Source organism: Corvus brachyrhynchos, unplaced genomic scaffold (genome assembly GCF_000691975.1).
Source record: "Corvus brachyrhynchos isolate BGI_N302 unplaced genomic scaffold, ASM69197v1 scaffold3, whole genome shotgun sequence".
NCBI classification, from domain to species: domain Eukaryota; kingdom Metazoa; phylum Chordata; class Aves; order Passeriformes; family Corvidae; genus Corvus; species Corvus brachyrhynchos.
The window spans coordinates 11,627,575-11,642,958 of record NW_008237619.1 but is presented as its reverse complement, the minus strand read 5'-3'; the positions used below and the strand labels follow the sequence as shown (position 1 = coordinate 11,642,958).

At 40.0% G+C, this 15,384-nt stretch overlaps 1 protein-coding gene across 1 annotated transcript in view; it reads left to right on the top strand.

The window, feature by feature from the left end:
- Nucleotides 1-15,384, top strand: part of COL8A1 (collagen type VIII alpha 1 chain) — an 85,954-nt gene that overhangs the window by 4,751 nt on the left and 65,819 nt on the right. Inside the window, 1 exon segment of the mRNA XM_008631785.2 lies at nt 10,797-10,923. The gene's annotated coding sequence lies outside the window, so the exon portion shown is untranslated.

Sequence of the window (15,384 nt, the reverse complement as noted above, 5' to 3'; positions counted from 1 at the left end):
TGCAGCATTCTTCACTCTGAAAGTAAGAAGTTGACAGTAGCACACTGTGGATTTGCATAGGGAACTTCAAGCAAAGCATTTGACCATTTTTGCAACTGAAAATTCTGGAGAGCTGAACAAGTTTCTAACAAAACCCACTCTTAATTATATGAAGCAACAACACATGTATGTAATACATACTCTCTGAAATGGAGGTGCTTACTTTGCCTCTCTCTTACTTGACATAGTTTTCAAAGGGACAGAATGGAAGGTGGCACAACCCCAGGGACACACAAACCAAAGATAATCAGTTTACCACTAAAGAAATCTAGCTGTCAAGTCTGCTTATGCCAGCATATAACTCACCTCTGTTCTGCCCTTCCGTTCTTCCCACCACACACAGAGTTCCAGTGAATGCATAGTATCAGAAAAAGAGTCTTTATGTAGCTTGGAGACCAGAAATTCTCTTTCAGCTTGCCTTAAAGAAAAGCAGCAACAACAAAAAAAAAACAAAAAACAACAACAACAACAACAAAAAAAACCACACCAAAAAACCAAGGGTTCGGGTATTTCCCAGTATTTCTTTTTAAATGAAGTAGGTGATCTTAGTTGAACTCTCAGTTGGATGGATATTAATGCAAAACACACAGCTGGGACACTTGTTGGCAAATCTCAGCAAAAAGTCAAGAGGTAGCTGCTTTAGGTCAAAGCTGAGCAATAAAAGCAGGCGTGTGAGGAAAGTTTATGTTGCCAGCACTGATAGATCTGTCACCTTCACTATAGATAAAAAGCAAATAAGCGAAGAGTAGTTAAGGAAGTGTATCTCACAAGCACTAACATTCACACAAAACATATTTTAGAAAATGAAAGGGAAAAAAAGACAGTGTTCAGTACTTATTTCCTTTCAGTCAGTGGCTTGAATTGAATTTACCGTAGTAGCACATCACATTGTTTGCTGCAGAAAAATGCAAAGCTTAGGCCTTTAGGAGTAAGTCTCTTGTGCTTTACTGGTTCCAAAAATGTCAGTGCTTGTCAAAGTGTTTTTGAAATAAAACCAAAACCACGTTAATAAAATGAACTTTCCAAGACAATGCTGGCCAAAACTGATTCTTAGATTTCTTTTCAGTAATAAACTGCCTCTGTGGTTGCTGAATTGATAGGGAGAAGGATTTAAAGGATCAAAGCCAAGTTCTGGTTAACTCAGGGTAAAAAAAAGAACAGAACATTGAAACAGAACACAAGCCCTCCAATGAATGGACAGACTTTTGCTGAAGGTGGGCAGAGCTTAGCAAAATCCAGATGTGCTTTCAAAAAAGGCTGTAATCATTATTAGGCTCTAATTGAAGATTTTCCAGGACTGCAGTATTTGTTGTGGGTACACCTTGTGACATGCTGCCGTAGGTTGCTGGACAAGCCTCAGTACTTTAATGTGCAATTCACCGGGTGAGCATTAGTTCAGAAGAGCTACCCTGCCTATTTATTAAGTAGCAATTCCCTAAGTGAATTAACCACTGGAAGGATTCTGTCCCATCTTATCCCAGCCTTATGGATGAATAGCTCAAAAAATACACTGCAGTGAAGGCTGAAGGCATTCATGACGAACTGAGCTCCTGCTGTGCACACAAGCTGCATGCAAAGCCAGGCAGTGAGATCTCCAGACTGTCTTGTTCTATGTTCATATAGGTGCAAAGGCAGCAGCAGTTTCTGTCTTCCACAGAAGAAAGTGGTGCCATAGTTGGACATTCTCTCTCTGTAACAGGAATTCCTGCTCTCCTCCAGTTCAGCCACCCTACCTAAATTTAGGAGTTCTATGCAGTCCAGTCCAAGCTGCCACTGCAAGGATGTTTTTCTTTTTTTTAGTTTTTATGCTTAGGAACTCCTGCAGACTAGACTATTATTATTTTTCAGTATCTGAGCATAACTTATTACATAAGGAAACATGGAAAACATTTTAGGATTGTTCCCTAAGCTTGCATTACTAGTCTCAGTTAAAAACATTGTTCATACAGAAAACTCTATGTGTAACATTCAGTCCTCGTACCTGATTAAAGAGTAATTTGCAGGAGTGGTTTTTTTTTTTACATTTATGCACTGGTATAGAATTATCAGATGGCTTTTAAATTGTAGGTTAAAGGAAATCCATTTGTCTCAGCTATGTTTTGTAATGTCACCTTCATTCCATTTTCATTTTAGATTGCTCTTAAGCAACTAGCTGCAAATACTCAGCGTCTAAAATCCAAGCAGTGGTGGCTAGTTCTGGCATGTGATTCTTTTGGATTATTTCTGTTCCACAGTCAGGACAAGACAGCTCTCCAATTCAAATTTCAAGCACAAAAACTGCCTTTCACTGAGTTTAGAATTCACTTACAATGAATATTTCATATTATTCTTCGAAATACCCTATTTTCAACATCACATCTCTCACTCCTATGCTAAACACTGTCAAGAACTCAATACAGAAGGACTGACAGGCAAAATAAATTCAATCTGTGACTGCTCAAAGACATTTTCTCTGCTACATGTGCTTCGAACTATTAACTGCTTATCTCATGAAAACAAGTATCTCAAAAATAAGCAAACAGAAACCTATTATATTTTCAATGCTCCATTTGTCAAGCTCGTTTCAAGAGCTGGAATTTTAGCTTGATGTACATTCACAACATACACACAGCCTTATCCTTCAAAATAATGACTGCATCTGAGACCGAGAGCTGCTCCTGCAATTCTCCCCAAACCTGAAGCTGACTGAGGAAGTAACATGGGACTTTGTGGGGGCACTCAGCATGACAGACCTCAGCTCAGGGTGCAACCCTTCCTTCCTGGCTTCTCCTTCTCTGCCACCAGAGATGATGAGAAATATTTTTGCCCTCTCAACTGCTTCTAAGTTGAGGCTTCGGGAAAACACAAAATGTTGTACCTAATGCCCAAAAGCTTTCGAGATAGCAGGGGCTTGTGTCTGCATTCTGTAAATTCTGCATTCTTTGTGTCCACTATCAGTGGGCATCCTTCTTCCCAAGCTTTGTTAACCTCCCCCCAGCTCTAAGATCACAGAAGCATGTCAAGGCCTAAACCTAAACATCAAGGCCTAAACCTTAACAAGGCCAACAATTCTACCAATTGTTGGTAATTAGATTTCTATCCCCTGGACATCACTTAGAGCTTACTTCTTAGCTGCTCTCTGTTTCGTGGATTAAATCTCCCTTCTTGTTGATCAAGCTTGAAAGTATACAAAGATCAAACATTAAAGAGCATCCTTTCTTGGGAAAATATTACATATTCCACGTTTTGCAACAAGCGGATTGCATTTAGCGACAATGGAGTTGTAATGGCGTTGTAGTGTACTCTAAAACAAAGCCAAACCGCAGGGCACCCTGAGGGCTCCACCCTGCTCCACGGCCATTACCTGCCAGTAACACGGTCCTGAGGAAAGCTGCCATGGCCCAGCGGCGTGGTGACAGCTCCTCCTCACCAGGCTGTGGTGACATCTCACCCTCACCAGGCTGTGGTGACATCTTGCCCTCACCAGGCTGTGGCGAGGGAAGTGCCAGCCCAAGCATGGCCCCGGCTCGGGGCCCCTCGTCAGTCAGGCTGGGCCCCCCTCGCCTCATGTGGTGGTTGTGGTTCCCTCACATTCTGATGTCAGAGCCGTTTCTGCACGGGGCAGTCAGAAAATTCATTTACAACCTGCGCCTCCCATTCCCAAAGGAGAGGCAAGGGTTGAGGAGAGCAGAAACTCCCCACAGCCCAGTCAGCTGAGGAGCATTTACGGAAACACAATGCATTTGAGGTTTCTTGGGTTTCAGAGATATAGCCTGGGGGCTCTGCTTCTGCGTGCCAGCCCTCGGTGCCCCTTGGAGAAGGATCTGGGCAGCATTAGCTCGCACAGATGCCGACAGTGCTGGAAGGCCAAAAATGAGGGAGGCTGAAGGGGGGGGGGCTCCACTCTCAGCTGGAAAGAAAATGTCACATCATGTGAGGGGCGGCTGCTCAGAACGAGAAGGAAGGCTGCTCCAGCACACACTACAGGAGGTTCAGGACCTTTCAGATTTCCACATCTGGAGGCAAAACTGAAGCCACTGTGAGTTTTAAAAAAGGAGAAAGGAGGAAAAAAAGGAGAAAGGAGAAAGGGGAGGAAAAAAGGTCCATTTTGAAGTTAATGTTCTTGGGTCTTAAAATCCAAAAACCCACCTGCAAAAGATACAACTGTATGTGGTTATCTAGTATAGGAAGAGTAACCAGTCCCGTAGAGTTAAAATTCTAAACCCTCAAAACTCCCCCCAGAAATACCAAATACTTGGGTGGGATGTGAGGAAAGAAATATCATGTGAGGAAAGAAAATTATAAAACTACTGTACTCAACAGGCAGGGAGTTCAGAGGGCAAACAGCTGAACGGAACAGCTTCATCATTTCTTAACAATGTATTCTCCTGGCCCCACTTTGTTCAGCACAAGGGTTTTTAAGGCTGAGTCCTTTTGATCTGTATGTTACACCCCCTAGCATGGTGAAGCCCTGAATCGTGATCAAGGGCTTGAGACACAGAGCGGCAGCTCCTGAACTTGAAGGCTTGTAAATTATACACAGAGCAAAGCTGACTCCTGGACTCTTGCTCCAGTCACTTTAACACACTCCTGTTTATGCAGATGATTGGTATGTCTGGAAAGATACTATGCTACAAATGCTTCACCTCCCTCTTCTGGCTGCAGAAGCATCCAAGAACCTCACACACAGCAGGTTAATAAATTTATCCTTACAAGAACCCTGGCAACATCACTCTCATTTTAGAGGAAATTGAGGCACAGAGAAAGTTGCTAGTGTAGCATTTCCAGAGATTGCTCCTGGCCAGATTCTCAAGTGTCTTCCCATCATCATGGGAGCGAGATGGAGAGTTTGATTCCCATCCGGGCACCTCAATGAGAACCAGATTCTCATGAGTGATCAGCACCCAGTAGCTCTCACAGTGACACTTGCAGCCAGATTTTCTAAGAATTTCCTTTGATCATCTAGGCCACTGCCTCGGTGGAGGCAGAAAGCTTTTGAAAAATCTGATCCCATTTGTGGGTGCTGAGCACTTCTCAAAATTCTTGCTTAAGTGACCTGGCCAAGGATGCAGACTAAAATCTGAGCAGAACCCACTTTGCCTAATCCCTAGGCCAGTGATTTAACCACAAGTGTATTCTTCCATCTTCAGCAGAGAAAGAATAGACACTAGTTGGGGCAGCAATCAAAATGCCAAACAGCCGCCAGTATCCATGCCTGCCAAGAAAAATGCCCGGATACTTGTGGGCAAACCAGACAGCCACATTTTGGTACTTTCCTGAGAAAGAATTATTTCTAGTAGCAGTGCCAGAGTCTGGCAACCTGATTTATGCTCTTTCCAGATGTATCTCTTTCTTTCTGGGCTAAAACTTTTGTGAACATGCCCCCAAAACAGGCACACCCTCCCCACTCTTCAGAAAAACAGCAGCTATCCAAACACTGTCCTGTCTCCATTATTCGTAGAGAGCCAGGCACGCTTGGGCAAGACAACACTATTCTGTGTAACGATTAAGAAGCAGCGGTCATGTCAGTGAAGATTCTTGTTTTCATTGAATATTTCATTCATTTTTGAACATAAGCAACCACTTAGCCGCAGTTGTGCTAGATGCAGAGGAGGAAACACATGCTATTCTTGGCCGGACTTTACCTCAGTGGGAAGCAGCAGCGTCCTTAAAGCAGCCTCTGTACACGGCATGATTTAACTACATTTATGATTGTCCTGAACCTCAGGCAAGGACCTGAGTACCTGAAAGTGTAAATGTGTGCAAAACCCCCAAGCCCCAGCCTGGATCCTCTATTTTATGCTCTGTTTGTGTGAGGTCCATTTGCAAATGGCAGTTTCCAAAGCCATGAGCTAAAGGCTAACTTAAAAATTCTTCTTCAAACTGACTATATTCATTCAGCTGCCAGTTGAGATGCTGCTCTCTGTGTCACTCAGCAGCAGCTTGTCAGACTGTCTGTCACAGGACTGCATGTCAGAATCCAGCTTTCATTAAGTGCTCTCTGTTTCACCTCTGTCCCCAGCTTTCAGACCACCTCCCAAGTAAGTATCTGACCAGTTTGGCAATACAAAGATAAGGCACGCAGTCACTAGTGTGTTTTAAGGAAGCATAGATATTGCATGGTAACTATTGAATGAAAATGTTTACAGAAAAATAGTTTTGTAAAACAGCTCAGACTAAGCTGTTGCTGAATGTTGAGCTCAAGCTGTATAAGCCAAAAAACGCAGCTGTATCTTTTCTAGCTACAGCTAAAACCAGCAAAGTGTACTGGAAAAACCTTTGGGGGGAAGGGAGATACTCTCCTGACAGAGGATTACATCTAGAAGCAAGTGTGAACATTTTTCTGCTCTGTTGGTTCTATACCTGCAATAGCACACAACACAAGTGATGACTGTGGTTGTACTTTGATTGGTGAATGGCTGCTTCTTTTTCGGACATCTGCTGCAGCAATTATTGTAACAACAAATCTTGACAGAAGCTGGACTTCAGAGCACTGCCGCAGTCTAATAATACAGCCACAGCTTTACAAACAGAACAAATGAGGCAGGAAGGGATGAGCTCCTGAAGCACATTTATGCAGGCAGTTAACCGCACATACTTTGATGTACCTTGTGACCTAAAATGTTAGAGGGACTATCAGTGGAGGAACTTGGATTATGATTAGTTATTTTGTGGGCCTTATGGTTGTGTTAGTAAATTTCTCACTACAACTTTTCACTTTTTCCATCTTGCAGATTTTTGTTTATTTTAAATTCTCTTGTTCTGTCCAAGAGAAACCAAGGCATTTCAGTGTAAAAGCTAGGGTCAACTGAGGGCCCAGGTCAAGAAGTCTGTCTTGGGTGTCACCTCCTGTAAATTCAAAATCTAGCAACAGTTCAAAGAAAGATCTTCGTTCAGAGAGCATTGAGGTAATCATGACACAGCTTGCTGGTAAAGGACTGGGAGATGCGACGCTGGAGCAGAGGTACCAGAAAGGGCCCATGAAAGAGGCTGGGAGGTTTGACAGTCCAGCCTGATGTGCCTTTGGAGCAACAGCAAACAGGCATTCCAGTGGTGACAGGAAGGGTGCTGACAGTAATCAAGGTTGATATGCAGAAGATGGACTCTTCCGTGCAACTGGCTTACTCTAGAGTCCAGGTCTTGGGACAGTGGGGCTGTTCCATTTTCCTTTTAGAGCTAGATATATCAGCACTGACTTTTTCTCCTGGTCTTAAATGTAATTTGTGGCTTATGTCTTTTGTATTAACAAGGTAGCACAGGGACTTAAAGGTAGGATAATCAACTACAGATAACTGGTCTCATTGACTGTGTTTCTGTCAAAATTTGTCAAGAAATGCACTCCAAGAAATGGGAGACATTTCCTTTTACGACCAATGTATGCATTTCCACTAGGAAGCTGTAGCTTTGAATTGACATTTTCTGAGAAAATGTTTTGCTTAGAAATTCCTGCTTATTCCTTTGGGAAATAATTGGAATTACTTATTAAATATAATCACTTAGAATTGGAAGAAAATCCACTGTCAGGAGAGAACAGTCAGCATTTCCCAAATTATTATTCTTTCTGTGCTGTGCAAACGATCACTTGAAATCACTGCCTGACACAGGTCTTGTAAGAACCTGAGTCCCATTTTTAACCCAGACAAGTGTTAGAGAAAACTGTACTTCTGGAAACTGCACAAGGCAGCCTTCCTAAACTGGGTAGTTTTCCAGCTTTTACAGATCCACCCATGACAAAGCAAAAACCCTCCTGACTGAATTTACACAGCTAAATAAATAACTTTCTAAGTGTTTAAATATCATTGTGAAAGTAAAAAGATGAAATGTGCTGTATATCATCTCTACAAAAGCAGAAGTAGTTATATTATAAATAAACAGAGTTTGCTTGGTATTAGGGACATAGGAAATTCCATTCAAGAACAGACAAATGGCACATCTTGTCTGGTATCCTGCATCTGGCACAGGCCTATAACAGATGCTTAAAATACTTGGCTCCCTTGGTCCCTCAATCTCCCCTGTTGCACCTGCCACCACTGTTATAAATCACAGTTTTCCTAACCTCTGGTGAAAGTCCCTTCCCTGCTCACTTGCGTAACGCGGGAGGTGGAAGCGAGGGCCAAGGGAATACATATTTGCCCTGTGTGATCCTTACCACACTGCTTGGTACTGAGTTTGCCCAAACTGTGGTTCTGACTGCTGCAGCACATGTAAGGCATTGCTGCCTGTGTTGCCCATGTAGCCAAACAAAGCAGCACAGGTGAGGACTGTGCTTGGCTCCAGGGAAAGGGGGGAGTGAACCCCTTCTCACCCTTGTTTGCACACAGGAGCACAGCTACCACTGGCCTGTTACCAATCAGCTGCTCTCTTTCTGTCAAGGCACTGCCTCCTAATTGCACCCTACTGCTCAATGACATTTATATTCTGGTGTTGCTTTCTTAGTGACTGTGAAAGTTTTAACACATGATGACTGAAAATTAAATGAGTTTATTGTCTCTCAGAGTTCACCTTTGTCCTTATTCCGAAGGTTATCAAAACATGGTTCATCTACCCAGCGGGCCACTTAATGCAGGTTCCCCTCTTTAGCTGGCTGGTGCTTCTGGCCATTGTCACCAGTGTGATATGCCTGCATCCAACAGAACTGACTGTGACTTCTCCCTTATTAGAAATGTTACTTGCCACAGACGATCTCCTTCATGACCAACATTAAATTCAATGTTACAGTTTGTTAAAGGCCTCTAAAATGGACAAATGAAAAACCAAAACATTGCCATTTTGAAAGTTAAAGTTTAAACCCCCCTTTCTATTAATTGCATTAAAGCCTCCCCGTATTCCCCTGTGAAATATAGTAGTATTTTTAAAAGGCTAAAGAGAACTTATGACTATAGGTAAAGCAACCAGCCAGGCAAAAAAAAAAAATTGCATTTGAAGGAAAAAAATTGTGTTCCTCAATTTGAGCATGTTGTCTCTACAGTTGCTAAACACTGCTTTTAGAGACTGACCTAATAAACCTTTATATATTAATAAAGGAAAACTGAATCCTGATGGGTGTGCATAGGCTGTTGGATACAGTTTGATATGTCAGCTTTTTCCATGCTCAAGGATTTTCAGATTTTGGTTCCATCCTACTGAATATAACTGAATATAACATTCAGTGTCAAAGGTCTGAATCTAGAGCAGACCTTTGACCTAGCTACCCCAAATTTTGTATCTACAAAGGACAAGACTGGGCCACATCAATCTGCTTGAAAGAGTGAACACATTAAAGCTGCCACAGTACCTAGAAGTTTGCATCCTTTAACATATTCCAAATCGATATTACATTCAATGAGGCTCAGTATTAACAGGAGCTCTGTGACTTTCTGTACTTCTTTCCTGTTTCACAAAAGCAATGACTTTCAGAATATTCATTTCAGTCAGGAACAGTCGTAGAGGTTTTTCAAGGCAGACAAATGAGTCAGCCACTTGTTCCAAATAAATGGAAATGGTTTTCCAAGTTTCCTAGACAGCTTTAAAAACTACATACAGCAATTCAGCTGCTTAGTCTATTATGTTCTACATCTCACATTTAAGAGGGCATAAAATCACGTGCTTTTTATTCCAGATATAAGTTGTTTTGTCCACAGCAGTCCATAGCCATCTCATTTTGTCTCTGCTGTTAACATGTATGCTGGCCACCTTACTTGTGCCATTCCCAAGAACACAAGTAGCACTCTTCAGAGTAAAGAGCAACTGCTGAGGTTCCCAGACTGCCATGGATGTCCTAAATAATAGTGAACCAAATTTCTTAATGTCTGTGATTGCATTTGCCCAGTTGTTTAAGGAGGATGTTAATATTTTGCTTTCTGAGGAGAAATGTTGTAAACCTCAATTAATATATCCATTACAAAAAGGGCATGAATTACAACTTTAACTGTGCAGTAAAACAGAACATCTGCGTGAATAAATAATTATAAGGAGATATATAAAACTATAAAAATAACTTCTTTACTGCAAACCTTGCCTTAACAAGAAACATAACTCCTTCCTCCCTCAAGAAATCTGAATACACTGACTCATGTCTTTGTTTAAGTGTCATGGTAAATTTGTTCTTTTATAACATGTAGTAGTTTAGCTTTGAACTTCTGAGTTTTGGAAAAGGCAGAGCGGAAAAATGTTTTCATGGGAGAGGAGTGTGCATTCCAGAGCTGTCGACTGTTACTCGTTTATGAGGCAGGGGAAAAACTACTTTGGTTTTAGGCTTTGGTTGATGCAATTTGTTGTCTGGTATTTTATGATAAACCAGAGTTTACATGGTACCTTGAAGTATTTCAGTTTTCTCTCTCATCTTTCTGGCTTTTGCTTGTTCAAAATTCTGACCAAGCTTGAAACTGACTGCTCTTGAGAAGAGAAAAATCAGCTGTGTACAACTAGAAATAATGATCCTTTGTAATATACAAAGTAGTCCAGTGAGAAAATAACAAATAGTTTTCTGTGAATTACAGAGCTGCACCAAAGCATAGTGGAGGAATGCAGACAATACTACTCATAAAAATAGTACAAACCAAAATGTGAGCCTTTCATGGTGTCTTTGTAACCTGAGCAACAGTTTTAAACGCAATTTTCCTGGGCTGTTTCATGTTTATTTCATGTATTAACGTCTCCTTACATCAAAAAATATTAAAATAGAAAAATAAAATAAACTCTCTGTAGCTTATTTATTCAAGTAAAGTATAAAGTATCTTTTTGCTCTCCTGCCTTTTTGAAGGCTATTAACATACATTCTTACTTCTTTCTCTTTCTAGAAAAGAAAATGCAGATTGTCAGAATCCTTCAAATTTGATACTCGGCATTGTTACGATCTCTTCATTACTGGATGTTGAGCCTGGATATCAGAATTGGTATAGTGAAGTACTCTCCTATTAAATTGAGGTAATTTTCTGCCATAATTAATGAAGAAGTCTAATGCTGAAACAATGCAATTAATACGTCCCGAGAAAAAATATTGCCATTGGAAAGGATCTATCTTGTCAAAAATCTTCACAGACAAAGGGTAGAAACTACATGAGAATGCTAACCCCTAGCTAGAGATTAGAACTTCTCCATTCACAAAGGCAGAAGATGTCAGGGTATTATTCTGAGAGAGGGAGGCTTTGCCGAGGACATCAACTTCTTTTTGGACACAAACTGAGATCAGTTTCTGCTTAGTGGGACGGGCTTCCCTACAGTGGCCTACTTCATAAACATGGCTCACTCAGCAGGAAAACAGCCTTTCTGAAAGCCCACCAGTCACTGGTGAACCGTGTCACGTCTTCCCTCAAGAAAGGGACTGCACACAGCACAGGGCTGATGCAGGCACAGTGTGTTACAGGAACGTGTAGCTTAGGATGCAGACAGGAAAGCACTCAGCTGCAGAATTAAGTCAAAAAATACAAACTAAGCAGGTGGCTCTGAGGCTCACCCAGAAGAATGCAGAGATGTAATTAACTTCAGAACTAAGTTATGCAAAAAAGATTTTCAGAAAGTATCTCTTCCTTTCCTGGCATATCAATAATCAATCAGTTTTCTGTCCATTGCCCTAATAGCATTGCACAACATTCATGGTATATTAACATGAATCCTAAAGATTTAAATGGGTTGTCATAAAATCACCACTTCAGATAAAAAGAAACAAAATGCAGAGATAGGAGCACAGGAAGATCAGCTAGAGGATAGATATATTCTTATAAATATATCCAACAAAGCTGCCACAGGCTCCACATTTGCTTTCAAAGTAATGAAATTCCATTACAAAACAGTAACCAACACAGAGGTCATTTAAAGCCTGCCTGTTAAACAAATGATACTCCAATATTATTTTTTTTCCCAAGGCTTCATATTTCTTACATATTTTCAGCAATTTTTGTCCTATCCATCTCCTAAGCCAGCACTTTGGACCACTGAGAAGTTGTTTGCCTAAAGCAAGAACTCTGACTTCAGTAACTTTCTGTTATTAATATTCCTTAAGTTACATTCCAGCTTCCAATCAAGGTTTGCTGCAACAGTTTCTCTTTTGATGTGAGTCCACTGTACAGTACCTTGGATCTCACCTAGAATGCACACCATGTCATGTGGACAGTAAGAAACAATATAGCTCAACTTTCCCAAAGTAGGTTGAGTCAGGAGTTTTAAGGATAATAAAAACCATATTTTTACCAGCGAGCAGAGCCAGTAAGTCATTGAAGCTATACAAATATATTCATATCCATATCCACATTGCACTTCATAAGAAAAACAATCTCACACCCAGGAACACAAAAATTCAGAACACTGAATAATTGTGGAACCAAAAAATGGAAGAATACAGTGGCTTTGCATGAGAAGTGCATCATAAAGGGATTCCAGTAAAACAAGGTGAATCTTCAGACTTTGTATAAACTTTTTTTATGCCTTTCTTAGCAGCCATTGGAGAACTTGAGGGATTTTGCATAGAGCAGTATTAATTACAGAAGTATTTATTACTTGTATTCTTCAGGTGACACTTACTTACGTATGAATTGATATACAAATACATGCAAGTATGAAAGTGCATATATGTTTTCAGCAAAGTCTGTCGCTAAATATTTAGGACCACCTGACAGTCTTTGGTAATGTCAATAGATAGGTGCCAGTCAATTTGATATTTTATGTCAGCAGGTTATTCTGCATGTGAGAATACATCTGTGTAAAGGCAAGAGTATATTTCTTATAGATGTTATTTATGTGCGAGTCTTTACAGGACTTGCGTCTAGACCAAATCTGAATTTAGGCTGCTGTCACTGACAGCAAAATATACATCTTTGTTCAGTTTCTTCCATGTTTATTTTTATTTTAAATACTGGCTTTCTTTTTACTGCTAACTACAAAGGCTGATTTATCAATATAAGTGGAAGTTACCTGAACAGCAGCCAACATAGAACAGAGTCAATAGCAACAATTCATGGCCTTCTTCAGATTGTTGTGGTTTTTTTAATGCTCAGAGCCCATAGAGGCAAGAAACTATTTCCCATACTGTGAGATGGAAATATTGCTCACCCCTTTGCAGAATACAAAGAAGAGAAATGAAATTTAAGTGATTTGGTCAAAACTAAACACTTTCCTCATCACAGAAAGGCAGTACTGCCCAATTCAGCCAAATTGTGGCTACCTGAAAAAGGGAAGAATTTGATCACCTATGCCTGAAATCACACATTTTTAAATTGTTCTAACCACAGTGTAGGCACAGCTTAACAGAATGATTTCACCATGCAGAGTTATTTCCCACGTTCCTTTGTTACTCCAGTAATGTGAAAAAATTCAGGAACTGGAAAGTCATATGATCCATAGAAAAGAGAATATTGTGGTTTCTAAGAAAAATATTTATTACCAAGCAAGCTATTTTGATTTATTAAATGATAGCTTCCCATCATAGTGTTTTTTGATACAGTGCTTGAAACCACAATGATTTTACAAAGCCAGCACCTTATTTGTTTAAAGGCACTCACTTGTGTTTTTCTTAATAGAGGTATCAGTTCATGACAATGCCAAGTTCATAGAAGCTGGTCCAGGAATAAATTCTTGAAAAATTATTTTTTTCCTAGAGTGTCCATTAAGCCAGGGCAGGCACTGTGTCCCACTGCTGGTCTTCTAACACTAGATTTATAGGATGTTATAATTAACAACAGGTGATGGGCAGCACTACATGCACAGCAAGCAAAGTGAAAAGACTGGCAGCTCAAGAGCCACTTGTGAATCATCAAAGCTTTTCCCTGGATAAACTCAGTAGTAAACCTGATAGGCTTTCTGGCAATTTTTGGGGTTGGGTTCTTTCTGTTTGGTTTGGTTTGGTTTGTTTGCTTGGGTTGTTCTTTTATTCCACCACCACCCTTGATCCTTTTTCATACCAAAGATTAGGGACCATCTGTCTGTTTTTACAGTTGTGTAGCTTTTCCACTTCTGTGTTTACTATCTATAAAATGAGACAAACTATGCTTCCCTACTCACAGAGGACTTGTTGGAGGATTACAAACAAGCCTACAGAAAATTTTGAAACTATGCAGATTTCTAAGAGACACTTGTGTCTGTATTATTCCAGCTCTCTCAAACTTGCATTCTATACAAGTAACAGAAAGAAAAAAAGGTTCAAAACACGTACACCCGCCACTCCAATTTTAAGAAAAGCAGTTCTTCAGCTTAGGACTAAAAAGAAGGGACAAAGATACTGAAACACGTGAATTGGCAAAACAAAAATACATCCAAATGAGTTTTTCTTTGCATAGCTAAACAAATACCTTTTTTTCCTTCAGTTGTGAGAATATAAGCAAGGCAAGGTATATTGGGAAAGGCAATGACTTTGTTTAACCAAGTGAAGAAGAACCAATACATCTAACCTTTAAGAATAATTCTCAGTGTACTGTCCTGATGTAATCATGGTATTCATGAGTTAGTTACATGTTGTAACATATTGATTATAACAAAGGAGCACCTTATTTTAATTGAAAAACCACATCTGTTTTGGATAACCTACCACGTATTCTTGTGAACATTAGTAAATACTTTAAATGCACTAACTGGTAGAAAGATATCAAAAGAAATATTTAAAAAGAAAAAATATTTAAAAGAAGAAATATTTTAAAAGAAAAAAATCACTATTCATACTGTAGAAAGGATTGGAGATTTTTCATGGATTTCACGCTCTTGACAATATTCCACGAGTTCCTCTACAAATAATTCTTAGATATTAAATTAATTTACACTGAAGCACTTCTAGTGTGTTTCTTCCCTACTTTCATCCTCCCCACCTCAAAATACACTTGAATCAGTAACCTTAAAGCTCTTAGCACTACTATATTAGAGAGCAATTACTGTTATTCTAGATTTATGTTGCCAGGTTGCCAACAGGAACACATGGTGCAGTGGTGAATTTATCCTGCTTGCTGCAGAGTTTGCACTTCATTAAAATTCACATAGCAGTGCTTATCTATAGCTGAGAGACAATGTGGCCCAGGGGAACACTTGTTATTCTGGGTAATTAATCAGAGGTGATGGGAAATTTTTCTTAGTGTTCTTGATAATCTCTAGGGCATCATCCAACCGTGAAATTTTGGCCTTACTGAAATGGAAAGCAAGTTTCATCAGTAACTAGAACAGGCCAAGACATGTCTCACAAAGCACTTCACGACCTGGTGTCATCTGGCAAAGTTTCTCAGTACCGTCTTTTTTCAGAGCTGGAGCAGCAGGTCATTTCTATTGAATATTTCACATGCATACATTAAAAGTCCTTTCTTTTGGCAATCATAAGCATATTTTAAGAAAGGTTCTGCACATTCTTTAGGGTAAATACCTTTTTAAAGGGCTTGAATCTAAACTCAAATAAAGCCTCTTAGCTCAATGAAA